This window comes from Terrapene carolina, unplaced genomic scaffold (genome assembly GCF_002925995.2).
Source record: "Terrapene carolina triunguis isolate 2854851 unplaced genomic scaffold, T_m_triunguis-2.0 Scaffold22, whole genome shotgun sequence".
Classification (NCBI taxonomy): domain Eukaryota; kingdom Metazoa; phylum Chordata; order Testudines; family Emydidae; genus Terrapene; species Terrapene triunguis.
The window spans coordinates 6,340,535-6,355,314 of NW_020664373.1; positions in this window are offsets into that span (position 1 = coordinate 6,340,535).

Below are 14,780 nucleotides of genomic sequence, written 5' to 3' on the forward strand. Positions count from 1 at the left end.
CCAGCAACCACACACCATACAACAAAAACACTAACCCAGGAACCTATCCTTGCAACAAACCCCACTGCCAACTCTGTCCACATATCTATTCAAGTGACACCATCATAGGACCTAATCACATCAGCCACGCCATCAGGGGCTCGTTCACCTGCACATCTACCAATGTGACATATGCCATCATGTGCCAGCAATGCCCCTCTGCCATGTACGTTGGCCAAACCAGACAGTCTCTACGCAAAAGAATAAACGGACACAAATCTGACATCAGGAATCATAACATTCAAAAACCAGTAGGAGAACACTTCAACCTCTCTAATCACTCAGTGACAGACATTAAGGTGGCAATTTTGCAACAGAAAAGCTTCAAAAACAGACTCCAACAAGAAGCTGCTGACCTTGAATTAATATGCAAACTAGACACCATTAACTTAGGTTTGAACAGAGACTGGGAGTGGCTGGGTCATTACACTAATTGAATCTATTTCCCCATGTTAAAGTATCCTCACACCTTCGTGTCAACTGTCTGAAATGGGCCATCTTGATTATCACTTCTAAAGTTTTTCTCCCCTGCTGATAATAGCTTCTCTTAATTAATTAGCCTCTTACAGTTGGTATGGTACTTCTACCTTTTCATGTTCTCTGTATGTATAAATATCTTCTTACTGTATGTTCCATTCTATGCATCCGATGAAGTGGGCTGTAGCCCACGAAAGCTTATGCTCAAATAAATTTGTTAGTCTCTAAGGTGCCACAAGTACTCCTGTTCTTTTTGCTGATACAGACTAACACGGCTGCTACTCTGAAACCTACAATATTAGGCTATCTGACTGGTGGGCAGAGTATTCTCTTGCACTGTAGCACAGCATAAATACAACATTGTGTACATTTGATTAAATTCTCTGCTAGTATAAATTGGCACTTGTCCACTGAAGCCAAGAAAGCCAAGTCAGTTTATACCAGAAGAGAATTTGGCCCTATATGCTTTACAATTTACTTTTAAAATCATATACTTACCATATGGGTTTTCATCAGTCTAATTCATCAGCCTGACTTTTTATAGTTACACTACCAAAACTATAGCACTGAGTAATTCTATACCATTGAGTAATTCAAAATTATTAGAAGGCTACAACTATCTTCTACAAACATAGCTCCAGCACTGCATACTAAATTAAAGTTATTGGAGCACAATTTATTTTTAGGACAGATTCAGTCTTCCATATTGGAATTCCATATATTATGTTCATTTTGATTGCTGCAGCTAATTAGCAGTTTGAGGTAAATAGAGAGGGAGAGGCAGAAAGACTGCATATATTAACTTTTATTTACATGGCTTGAGGGAGGAAAGAATTACCCAATACTTCAGTGATATTTCCATCAAGACCTAAATTAAGAAATTGATTCATGGATACATTTTAAAAGAACAATTTACAAGTAGAATTGTGCCAAATGAGTCCAAAGTAATTCAGTCACCACAAAAAATCATTGTACTGCTCACCTCAGAGGAAATGGTTATGATGTGTAATTTGATATGAGAGATGGATCCAAATAGGAACCAAATGTCGGGGCAATACAATGTGGCTGCTGGCAGATAGATTTGGTTGAGATGGTAGCCGATAGAGCGGGCTTGGGAGTGATGCCTGAAAGAAGAGAGCAGAGGGAGCTGTTCACTGGCAGAGTGAGCTAGTTGTAGGAAGAAGGGATAGCGCATAAGGAACTGGAATAAAGTGCAATAAAAAGGGCCATAAACAGCTGGCCTGGGGGAAAGCAGAACTAGTTAGAAGTTCGGGAGCAAGAAGAGCTGATAGGGATGATGATAGTAAGAGCTGGCAGGGTGACAGTTATACGGTTCCGGCAACAGAATGAGCAATAACGAACAAGGAGAAGGAGAACGTTGCAGGGGCTTTTATCAGGAATGCTGCTGGTGCAAAGAAAGAGCATAGCAAGAGATCTGGCCATAGGTGGGTATCAGGAAATGAGAATGTAGGTGGTCAGGCCTAGTGTTCAGATCAGGAGTCAGGTCTAGTGGTCGGAGTCCGAATGCCAGAGCCCAGTGTCAAGGCAGGGTCAGAGCCAGGGATTGGAATCAAAGGTCAGAACTGAAGTCAGAGTCTGACTGTCAGAGCCAAGGATTGAGACAGAGCCAGGAATCAGAACTGAGGGTCAGAGCAGGAGTCATGGAAGGCAGGAGCAAGATGTAACAACATTGCAACAAAGCTGGGTGCAGGACAGGGTCTAGACTGGAGTGAGGGTGGGTGCAGGGCAGAACCGGACTTGGAATGATGCGCGCAACGGGAGACAGAGAATCTATGGGCATGTCTGTTGAACAACTTCTGATCCTCTGGAGCTGCTGGGTTTAAGAGCAAGCCACCTGATTGCCTTATCCAATCTGATGACTGGGCAGGCACAACTGCAGGCCCCGTTCCTGACAGTGGGCTACAATGGGAAGGACTGCGGTGGGAAGGCAGTAGAGAAATCTGTCAGGAGAGCAGGACTCCGCTTTCGGGAGGCTGAACAAAGTCAGCGGTTTTCTATCCTTTGGAATTTCCCCTAGTAATGGCCTGTGAAAAATCAGTCATTGTCAGGGACATACAACAAAGCTTCCCTACCTCATAACACTGTTGAGAGGCTGAGGTAAGGCTTGGCTCTTACAGCCTCATCATTTTGAAATAAAAGAAACGATAAGTCTATTTTCAACATTGAGATTATGCATCTGGGAAGGGATCTGGGGGTCATAGTGGATCACAAGTAAATATGAGTCAACAGTGTAACACTGTTGCAAAAAAAGCAAACATTCTGGGATATATTAGCAGGAGTGTTGTAAGCAAGACACGAGAAGTAATTCTTCCACTCTACTCCACGCTGGATTATTGTGTCCAGTTCTGAGCTCCACATTTCAGGAAAGATGTGGACAAATTGGAAAAAATTCAGAGAAGAGCAACAAAAATGATTAAAGGTCTAGAAAACCTGACCTATGAGGGAAGATTGAAAAAAATTGGATTTGTTTAGTCTGGAGAAGAGAAGACAGAGAGGCCATGATAACAGTTTTCAAGTACACAAAAGATTGTTCCAAGGAGGAAGGAGAAAAAATGTTCTCCTTAACGTCTAAGGACAGGACAAGAAGCAATGAGCTTAAATTGAATCAAGGGAGGTTTAGGTTGGACATTAGGAAAAACTTCCTGTCAGGGTGGTTAAGCACTGGAATAAATTGCCTAGGGAGGTTGTGGAATCTCCATCATTGGAGATAAAAGAGCAGGTTAGACAAACACCTGTCTGAGATGGTCTAGATAATAGTCCTGCCATGAGTGCAGGGGACTGGACTAGATGACCTCTTAAAGTCCACTCCAGTCTTACGATTCTATGCTTCTATGTAACCCCGGTTTGCTCAGAGTGGCGCTTTGTCCTCCTCTAGTGGTGGAAAAGCCAACTAGAGATTGATGAGTCTGCTACAGCCTTGGTTTAGCGATGTGTCTTTTAGCTCAGGCAGTAGAAACTCATGCATTAAACTCAGAAGGTCATCTCTGTTTCATCCCCATTGCCAACACCCCTGAGTGGGTCATCATTACAAGTGGAGGCACCATTAAGATGACCGTATGGGGTCATCTCAGTAAGAGCAGCACTGAGAGGTGGAGCCCATAGCAGAGTGTGGAAAAGATCCTATTGTCAGTGGTTAGCATGTTAGCAGAATCAAACTATGTAAATGGAACCTATGTTGATGCCTCCAAAATATGGCGCAAGGGCAGAGAACAGTTTAACAAAACTGCCAAGCAGATTGTGCAGAAGTCCCTTGGGCTTTAAAAAGAAACAAACTGCAATATTTTGTATTTCTCTCCAGTTGACAGAGAGCAGTGTTTGGTGCTGATAATACCAAGGTGACGGGTTCGAACCTTGTGCGGGTCACCACTTGTAACACTGACCCACGCAGGGGCATCAGCAGTGGGGATCAAACCTGGGAGCTCTTGAGCTTAATGCATGAGCCTCTACTGCCTGAGCTAAAAGACACATATCTTTTAGCCAAGGCTGTAGCAGACTCATCAATCTATAGCTGGCCTAGCCACCACTAGAGGGGGACAAAGTGCCACTCTGAGCAACCAGGGGTTACAGATATATAATTTATAAACCTGTATAGCCTTATTAGCAAACTTTTTTAAAATTAGTATCCCCAAGTGTATAGAGGATTTCAGGTCTGCTGTACCTTTATTAGAAGACCACTTCCATTAAGCAATCAATTTTTGGTAAGTCCCTCAAGTACCGCTTAAGACATGTTTCAATATAGTTTGTAAGGCCTTCCAGTAAAAAGGTACTACATTAATATATTATTAACATCATTCCCTTTCGGCTACTCATGTAGCAAGCATTTGCACAGTTCCATCTTTGCAGGTGTCTAAAATAGCCTATCTAAAGTTTTAAACTATTTTCCTTCCCACTCTGCTTCACATGAAAGGGATAGATATAGAATATATAAAACTTCACGCATCATCATCAGAACAATATCCAGATTCATTTTCCATTTAGCTTTTATACTCTCAAAGATGAAGAGGGATTCATTACATTAATTGAAGTGGAAGTTAAATGAAGCAGAGACACTTGATAAAATGGAGAACAGCTTGCTGGGAACATCCACTATCCACTAAAATTATTATACACACCTGAGCAAAGTTTTTGAAGTTTTCAATGTTGATTTAGGTGCAATGTATATTTTTCTCAGAATTGTTGGAAAGAAAATATGAAATCCTATAGGTACCAATATAAGTTTCAGAAACTGACAGCACATTATGTTATCCATTTAGAGAATATCATCATGCCATCTGATCGGGAGATAACATTTTGTAATACTCCTCTCATGGTTAGATATACAATAGAAACCAAAGAGCTTCAAAGTTGAAAAAGGGTCATCCCAGTTTCATGTCCAGGGCATACCAATTTACGAAGCCACAGTTCTCCAAATCAAGTGCAATAAATGACAACTGTGGTCAGTGGCTGACCTCGCCTTACGCATTTTGTATTCATGTTTGCACCATACTCTATTGAATAAGTAATAAGTTAATTATCTCAGAATGTATGCACATATGCCTATTGTGTTCCCATTGGCTACACAAGCCAGAGGTCAAACAGAAGTGAAGGTAGTTTATTCTTCAGTTTGCCTGCATCTGTGTTTGCTGACAGACTACATAAAACAACATCTTAAGAGCTAATGCAGAAGTTTACCAAAATGTTCAGAGTGCACAACTGAACTCTAAAACTCCTTGGATTTTTTCCTTTTTGTATTAAAAGAAAGTTTAAAAATTGTTAACAAAATCCAAGTGGAGTTTTTGGGACTCTTGAGTACCCAACAAACCTACTGTCTATCTTAAGAATGAACAATACCTAATGATTTTAACTATACTTTATATCTTAGTGACCATAATGATAACACATATGTGAGGGATACCTCTCGAAGGGCTACAAGTCCCTGAACTGTGGGACAGAATGCTTCTAATCAAAAGGTGCAACAAACGATGTATTTCCACTTGGTCTCTCTGTACACTCTCTGAAGAACTAGAAGCAGTTTATCTTTGAAGAAGCTAGTCTCCTCAAAGGCTTTGTCTGATTCCATGAAGTTGTGTGGTTTTCCCTATTTCCCCTAGAGCAATAGGTAGTCCATTCTCACCATGTTTCTAGCCAATAAACATGGATTTACCAAGAAGTTCTGACAAATGCATCTGTAACCCCAAAGGCACTAAACACATACTATGAATCCAATTGGCAAAGCACAGTGGGCCAACATTGGTACAACACCACTAACTGCTATTTTCATTTGATTCAGTGGAGTTACATGGGAGATTATTTGGCTCATTATAACAACTGTGAATCTGTTCCACAATATCCCTAATCTTTGTTAGCAGATGTCTGCCTTTGGACCACATGCTGGGTATAATACTTCCATTGCTATTTCAAGTGCATGGTGAACAATTTAGCAACTGTCTCCTCCTGTCTGAGAAGCATCTGGCACAGGCAAAACAAGGCATACTGATCTTTTCTAACAAAGAATTGGGTATCTTTAATAAATTATGGATATCAAAGTAATTGCATTTAGAACATGACACCTCCTTTATCAATATTTGCATATTTGTTTCTAGATGTTTAGCTGCCTATATGCTTTATAGGAATTTCATAATATAAAGTAGATGTGACTGAATTTATATTGACATTAGAGAAAGAGCAGTTTCATAGTGTCAAGGTCTTTTTCAAAAAAATCTCAATTTAGCATGCAAGACTGCCTCATTCTCATCGACTATATCTGTCACCCTGAAGCTCTCATCCTACAATGGTGTAGATCTTGTACTCTCTGTGTCACCATGTATAGTTTGGAATAATATATCAAACTAAACCTGTCTCAGACCGATGCTACAATTACATTCCAGTCACTAGTCACACAAATACTGGAAGAGGAGAACAATGGAAATGTGTGTAGAAATTTAAAAAACAAGACTGAACTAATTGCAAAGTTACTGTTATGAAAAACTGTTAAAAACACAAAAAATGTACATATTGGGAGATTTGTATATTTTAAGCGAAGCTGATTAAACATATTCTTCTTTTGCAATTCCTCCAATCATTTTCCACAGATTCTGAAAGTGAATTTCTTTCAGCTTTTCAGTAGCTCATTCTTATGGTGAAAGTAAACTTAATTCAGCTTTATTCACATTACTTATTTGTTCTTCATTTCCCCCTGTTGGATATCATTGAAACTATAATATTAAAGGGCCTGATCCTACGGTCATTTCAGTCAATGGCAATAATAAATAATAACAATCTTTTTAAAACTCAGATTAGAAATTAAACTTGCCTAACCTGGATCAAATTCTGATCTCTCAGGTACAATGATGCAACTCCAGAGTAATTCAAACTTCTAGTGAAAAGCCAGAGTAACGCCAAATTCCACAAACTTCAGTGGAATCACTTCACATTAAACACTGATACAAATCAGAACAGATTTGGGCCCTGTGCTTCAGATCCTTCCATAAAGGATTAAATTTGAGAAATGCATAAACTATGGGCCAGATTCTACACAGCAGGAGTATGTGTCATATCTTGGCCCAATGTGTTTAACAAAACATAGTTGCCCATACTTTAATCAATTGATGGTTCCAATTTAATTAACAAAATTAAAAATTCTAGATTGTTAGTTTCTAATGAGTGTGTTGGGGGGAAGAGGGGGGGAAGACAACCTCTGCGGGAAGGAAGGTGACTGAGAAAGTGTCCCATAACCTTGTTTCCTTAGCAATTTACACAGCAAATTAAGGTAATCTGAAACGTCAAACCTTACAATATTTAACTTTATTGGACTTTAGTTTCCTTTTACTCTTTTCATATTAGGAAACTCTTTTAAAACACTAAAACCTCTATAGTTTCTTTGCCTCTTTCAGATCCCTCTCTCTCTACACTCTTCGGCATATATTAGATTTTAAGTTTGCTACATGAATTAATTCCTTGTGATATTGTCCCACAGTTGGCATTTTACTGATCTAATAAAACCACAATAAAAATACTGTATATGACTTAATATTGAAACCCAATTATTGATTTTTAGGGCTTAATTTTCAAGCAAAAGGTGGCAGTATGTTTGAAATTCCTGCAACCAGAGCTCTGGCGGAGTACCAGCTAGTGAGAGGGACATACTGTTAAAACATCACATTTTCCCTCACCACTAACAGAGCCAGGAAATGATGTGTGTTTATATATACCCATATATATAATAGATGTCACTCAATCATCCCCCACCTCTCTAATTATTTTTATTGAACTATTGCTTTTTCAAGAACAGAGATGCCAAGGTTGAAAGCAGGACAATGGTTTCACCGTGTTGACATCTGCTATGGTTTCAACCCTGACAGGCAGGCCATTTTTCAACACCATGATTTGGTTTCTGGGCCAAAATGACATTTTTCTGGATTCCAGGACAACTTTGGGAAAATATTCTGATTTGAGGATGAAATCAGTGAAGTAGTCCAAATTTACACAGGTGAAATGGATATCAGAATCTCTATGGCCCTATCTGTCCTATGATATTAACACCTGCACCATTTTTTGCTTCCATATATTGGATGGTTTGACAGCAGTCCTGACATTCTTGATTCTTGGGTTCATCAGGGAGTTCATAATGTAGTTAGTGTTCTTAAAATAAAAAATTAGGGGCTGATCTATACTTTTCCATCAACGTCATTAAACTTTGGGTCAGCCCCATAACATACTACAGTCATATATTTGATTAATGGGGGGACGGGTTGTAATATGTTATTTATTGAATATTTTTCTGTACATATAGGATGTAAAGCATACAGAAAACACCAAGCAGCAAAGTAAAAGCAACATATAGCAAATCCAGAGAAAAATCCAAAGAATGCCTTAGAGTCCCACCTTTTCCAGTAAGATTTTAAGAATAATTTATGTACTATATGAAATAGAAATACTTATTTTCCATTTTCCTTTAGCCTTATGAAAACAACTGGATACAAGAAGAGATGGCACAAAAGAGCTTGTATTAGGAAATTGAACAGAAAAAAGTGGAAGTAAGAAAACAATGGATGACTGTGCTGTACCCTTACCAAACATGGGGGGGAGGGATAGCTCAGTGGTTTGAGCAATAGCCTGCTAAGTCCAGGGTTGTGAGTTTAATCCTTGAGGGAGCCACTTAGGGATCTGGGGCAAAAATCGGTACTTCATCCTGCTAGTGAAGACAGGGGGCTGGGCTCAATGACTTTTCAAGGTCCCTTCCAGTTCTATGAGATAGGTATATCTCCATATATTATATTATATTATTTTTATTTCTAGGAAGTCTTCCCAAATGACTGACACTTTCCCAAGCATTAATGTATCTAAAGAGGCTACTTTATTCCTATCCAATAACAATTCCTTAATGGGGATGGAAGGGGGAGGGCTTTGCCATTGACATGGCAATAATATTATTAAGCATAATGTCACTTTTTACCTAATCATTGAGTTTATTAAATCAGTAAAATCATGCAACAATATTAAATTATTGGCATAAGCATGTGAACAAAGGATCTTGAGGCAATATTTGAGATATTCAAAGCAAATTATATAAAACTTTTCACAGATTTGTGTGAAGTACTGTTTGTGTTACAGAAAGAAGATGGAGTAGATGTGAAATGTTTTGCATGTAACCACTAAGAAGCCATTATCCTATAATTATCTTGTAATTAGGTTATGTAGAATAGGCAACAACAAAACTATTCATGCTGCATTTGCATTTAACTATGATGTTGGATCAATAACTGTGTGGAGGGCGGGGGTGTCACATTGTGTCTTGCTTCATGGGGAGACTCACCAAAATAAAGTTCTAAGGAAATATTTTGTCTTGAAATAAGTACGCCGACTGTCAGTACTCAAGAACAATAGAAAGCAACAAAATATGACAGCTATTACCTATTATAGAATGGTACCTAAGATGTTTGTTTGATCTAAACTCAGGTGCTATTTTCTCTGTTTTATAAATTCAAGAGTGGCCTGCAAGTCTTTGGAAGAGATTTCCTTTGTAGACCTATCATACCAGGTTGTGTGATCTTAAATACTTACCTTTTCTGCGTTCTGAAGACTGTTTTCAGTTGACTGATTAATTTCCATCACTTGGAGAAAAAGTTTAAAGAAAACGCAATTATAATATCTCAAAAATCTGGTTCTCCCCCATTCAGGATACAAATTACAAATCTTAACAATGAATTCCAAATATGAAAACTGCCATATAATTATTCTGATTAGGACAGATTCAGAACTGTTGAAAAGTGACATTTAATGGGGGGAATATACACTCATGAATGGTGTGGAACAAATATTTACCCTTTCCCACAATACAAAATCAGGGTTCACACGATGAAATTAATAGGCAGCAGGTTGAAGAGGAAATACTTTTTTACACAACATATAGTTAACATGTGGAACTAATTGCTATGGGATGTTGTGATGGCCAAAAGTATAAGTGGGTTAAAAAAAGAACTAGATTAATTCACGGAGGAGAGGTCCATCCATGGCTATTAGCCATCATGGTCAGGGATGCAAATCCATGACCGGACAATGCTAAACCTCTGACTTCCAGAAGCTGAGCGGGGAAGATGGGTGGATCTCTCAAAAGTTGCCCTGTTCTGTACTGGCCACTGTCAGAGACAGAATACTGGGCTCGAGGGACCATTGGTCTGACCCAGTATGGCCATTCTTATGTTAATATGAAATTGATTCTAACTGAAGGCTCTATTTATTGCTCAGCAGTATTCAAAGGCTTCTTCTGAATTTGAAAAAGAACATCTATAACCTGTTCATGATGGAAAAGACAGACCAGCAGGCTCTCATCTACATGCAACAATAATCCTAAACCATAAATTTTGAAGATATCCAAACAGCAAGAGTGATTTACCAGTATTTTGACTTTAGAAATTGCATCTCGAATTCAAGTAAGAAGACTGTGAATGCACTGTATAGTACCATGCTGAGTAAGCAGTATAGATAACAAATATGCAGAATGTCTGTTCTGATGATGAACCCAGACTGCAGAGCGATAACACCATGTAGTCTCTCACAAAGCTAAGAAAATTACAGATTGCAGCATGCAAGATTACACTGTGCTAAGCACTGTCAAAGTCCATTGGCAATTTTCACCTGTCAAATGTGTAATTACAAAAGGATTATTGCTAGAAAAAGCACAAAATCTGGATAATGTGATCTTACTACCAACTCAGTCAGCCATTCATCTGAAAACATTTAGCAGATGAATGTGCATTGGATTAAAATAAATTATATTTAGTACATTTTCCATTTTTCTCTTTTTATGTGGTGGCACCACTACTGTCCTTGTTTACAGAGATTAATAAAGCCTTTGTGATACTCTTCTGATATGAAAGCCTCATCTCGTAACTGGTATGGATGAGAGAACAGGCACATCAAAGTAGTTCTGGCACACTGTACCAACATCTGCCTGATAGCAAGACATAAGACAGCTCCCACTTCAAATTTCCTTGTAATGCTGTTTTTTAAATATGTTGTTTATATGTATTAATCTGATTACTTTAGTCCGGAAGAAGGAATGAATTATCTCATCAGTATTCAGAAACATTATCATAGCATGAAAAGGAAACAAATACGAGGCTGCCTGGATTGAACGATTTAGGGGATTGATAACAGGGCATGAAGCCTTTTCTACCGAAGCCAATGGCTCAAATCTGGCAAAGGCCAGTAATATCAGAAATTCGTTGCTCTCTGAAGGTCTGTAAAGCAACATGCATATTTATGGTACTGTATAAATAATTGTGACTTTTCAAAGACCTATGTGGTGATGGTCTCAGTCCAGTTTCTAACAGTTAGTTGTACATACCCAGTTACTGTTCCTTTCTTTGTCAGATTATAAAGAAAATATTATGGTAGAAAATCCAAATCATTTGTAATAAGTAACTGACATTATATACATTGTTTTGTCATTGACTGATGGCATTATTTTGTTGTAAAGGAAGTAATAAAAATATAATGTCAACGAAAGCTATTACCAACAACAGAACCTGCATCCTTGCTGGCATTCTTAAAAGAGAGACAAATAAAGTATCAGCAATAACCACTGAAGTCAATGACTACTCAACCCTATTTTGAGATGGGGTAACAACTAGAACCACTAAAGAAATTTCAAGATTTTTTTCAAAATTTTGAATTTCAGTGAATAAAACAGATCAACCTTTTAGCAAAAATGTCAACCAATTTTTCAACTTGCCCTATATAGTATTAACTTTTGTTAATCCTTTTTTAATCCAAGTGACAAGAAGCAGAAAACAAAAGTTCAGTCGGATCCCAACACTCATGTTTCACACCATTACATCAAACTCAAATCACATCATGTACAAGCCACATAAAACACAATAAGAAGGGGAGGAATAAAAGAAGAATGAAGATGAAAAGGTTTAACTGTGCTGTGGAGTTTTTTCTCTCTCAGTCCTCCTTAAATTAAAGAATGCATACATGGCATGTCCCCTAGTCACAGGCATAACTATATGTATACAGGTTTCAGAGTGGTAGCCATATTAGTCTGTATCAGCAAAAAGAACAAGGAGTAATTGTGGCACCTTAGAGACTAACAAATTTATTTAAGCATAAGCTTTCGTGAGCTAAAACCCACTGCATGCATCTGATGAAGTGGGCTTTAGCCCACGAAAGCTTATGCTCAAATAAATTTGTTAGTCTCTAAGGTGCCACAAGTACTCCTCATTCTTTTTACCTGTATACACTATCTATATATAATCGGCTGATTGGGATATTTCAAATGGTATTTGCTAGCTAACTTGAAGCAAGACCAGACAGATGAGATCACCCACTTGTTTCAGAAAAAGGTTTTATTACTTTAGCCATTATTCTATCCTGCTGACATAGATGGTGTCATCTGTAGCCAGCTACTTTAGATCCTGCTGGATTATAATAGAAAAGCTGTTGGTCTTCATGTTTGTAAGTGTGATTTAGTCAGTAAAGTGATAATGTAATATAGCACCTTCTGCCTCCTTTTAATGTGTCAGACCCATCACTGCTTACAGTGCTGAAAAAATAGAATTTAGCTGATGATGCATAAAGCAGATTACAAAGCTTGTAAGTAGATTTTAGTCTGATTTATGCAACATCAGTAGTTTCATATTGCAGAATTGTATACTGTGATGATGCAAGAGGCAACATTTCTGAATACAGCTGGATTCAGAGATTCTACATTGAGTCTGCAGGGCAGATCTGAGGGGTAACCTTTTAACTCATAAACTGAAAAAATTTGCTATGGAATCATAAGAAAGAAAAAGGTTACTTTCTCCAGGTCCAAACTAAGTTCTTGTTTGTCTGCTTGTTCAGACAGTCTGACTTCCAGCAGATTATATATACCCTCCATCCCTGATGGAGGAGGATAACACTATTTGTTAAACATAATCAAAACATAATGCTCTTTTAGCCCTGATCCAAAGCGAACTGAAGTCAATGGGAGTCTATCCTTTATGGCTGGGGGCCATGGATTGGGCCCGTATATCATGTTTCAGTGTAGAAACTTAGAACATCTCAAGTTGCTATACTCAAGGCACATCATTTGTCGAAGTGAAAGGAACTTCCTAGGAGCTGTAGAGGCCTATGCTGGGTTATGAGATCTTTATGTGTGCATTCTTCGTGTCCCTAGCAAAGTCTTAATTCTTTTAAACTGACTATGGGCTTGTTTACACAGTAAATGGAAACAAAGTAACAATTTATTGTAATTCACACTTTTCGTTATTTCAGTTCAAGTCTGTGGGCTGGTCTTCACTACAGGGGAGATCGACGCTGCTGCAATCGATGCAGCATGGATCGATTTAGTGGGTCTAGTGAAGACCCACTAAATCAACAGCAGAGCGCTCTCCGGTCGACCCCAGTTCTCCAGCTATCTGAAAAGAGTAAGGGAAGTCAATGGAGAGCATCACTTGTTGATGCAGTGCACAGGGCCGGATTATGACATGCTGTGGCCCTAAGCTATGTCAAGTGTAAGAGGCTCCATACCATAAAAAAATGAATTTATTATTTTCACAGAAAGGACATTGAATATATAAACACAAAAGTTTTATATTTGCATATATACAAAGGTGAAGTTGTAAAAATAGAATAATAATCTTCATTTTCAGCTGACCTCTCTGTAACGATATCATGACAGAAATAAATTTTATACAAATTATTTGAACTAATTGCATATGTAAGTAAAGTAGAAGTAAACAATACAATATAAAAACTACAAAATAAAAAATACAGTAAATAATACAATTTACTAGAAGAGTTCTCAGGAGATTATTCTTCTCTGTTGGGGCATTTAAATTGTGGGATTCCTTGTCTGAATACGCAATGAGACGCTGAGAGGATATAAGATGGCAATAGAGGATACAAGAGGCAATAGAGGATATAGAATGCAGATAACCCACAAGCTTAAAGCTCAACTATTAGTTATATTGATATGAATTACACCCAGGTAATAAGAAAACCATCAGAAAATTGTATGCAGGTTGTATTTTTCCAATATATGGATTTGTTTTGTTTTTATAGACAGTTATGCTGAATTACCTAATTTTGGTACTAAAATTAGTAGCAGAAAGTTTTTATTTAAACAAGTAAAAAATTAATTTTATATAAATCTCAATATTTATAATATATCTAGACAACAGCAAATTTTATATATATATATATACACACACACACACACACACACACACACACACACACACATATATACACACACACCAGGATATTTCTGTGAAAGTTAGTGCTATTTTGTCTATGTTCTTACAAGAAAACAAGAGCGGATATATAATTTTTTTACACCATGAATAAGGAAAATTATCCTTCTTTACATATGAATAAATGAAAAAATGTTTGATGAATTTTGTTAGGGAAAGACAAAGTTTATCCAGACTATATAAAAATATATTTACAAATGTTTGTTCCGGATTTAATTTTCGCTATGAAAAAATGAATTGTTGGAATTTTTCTTTGCCTTACTATAAAAATACAATGTATTTTTATTTATTGTATTATAAAATACAATTTTAATTTATTATTAAAAAATTATTTTTATAATTAAAATTTATTAAAATTTATTATTTATTATGCATATGATATGTGATTTATAAGTCTATATAAGAATTTTTACATAGCATACTACCTAAAATAAACTATAATCTTGTGCACTCCAAACCCGGCTAGCAGAAAATCCCAGTCTTTTTTCAGGCAGACATCTCTCTTCACGTTTGCTTCTCTAT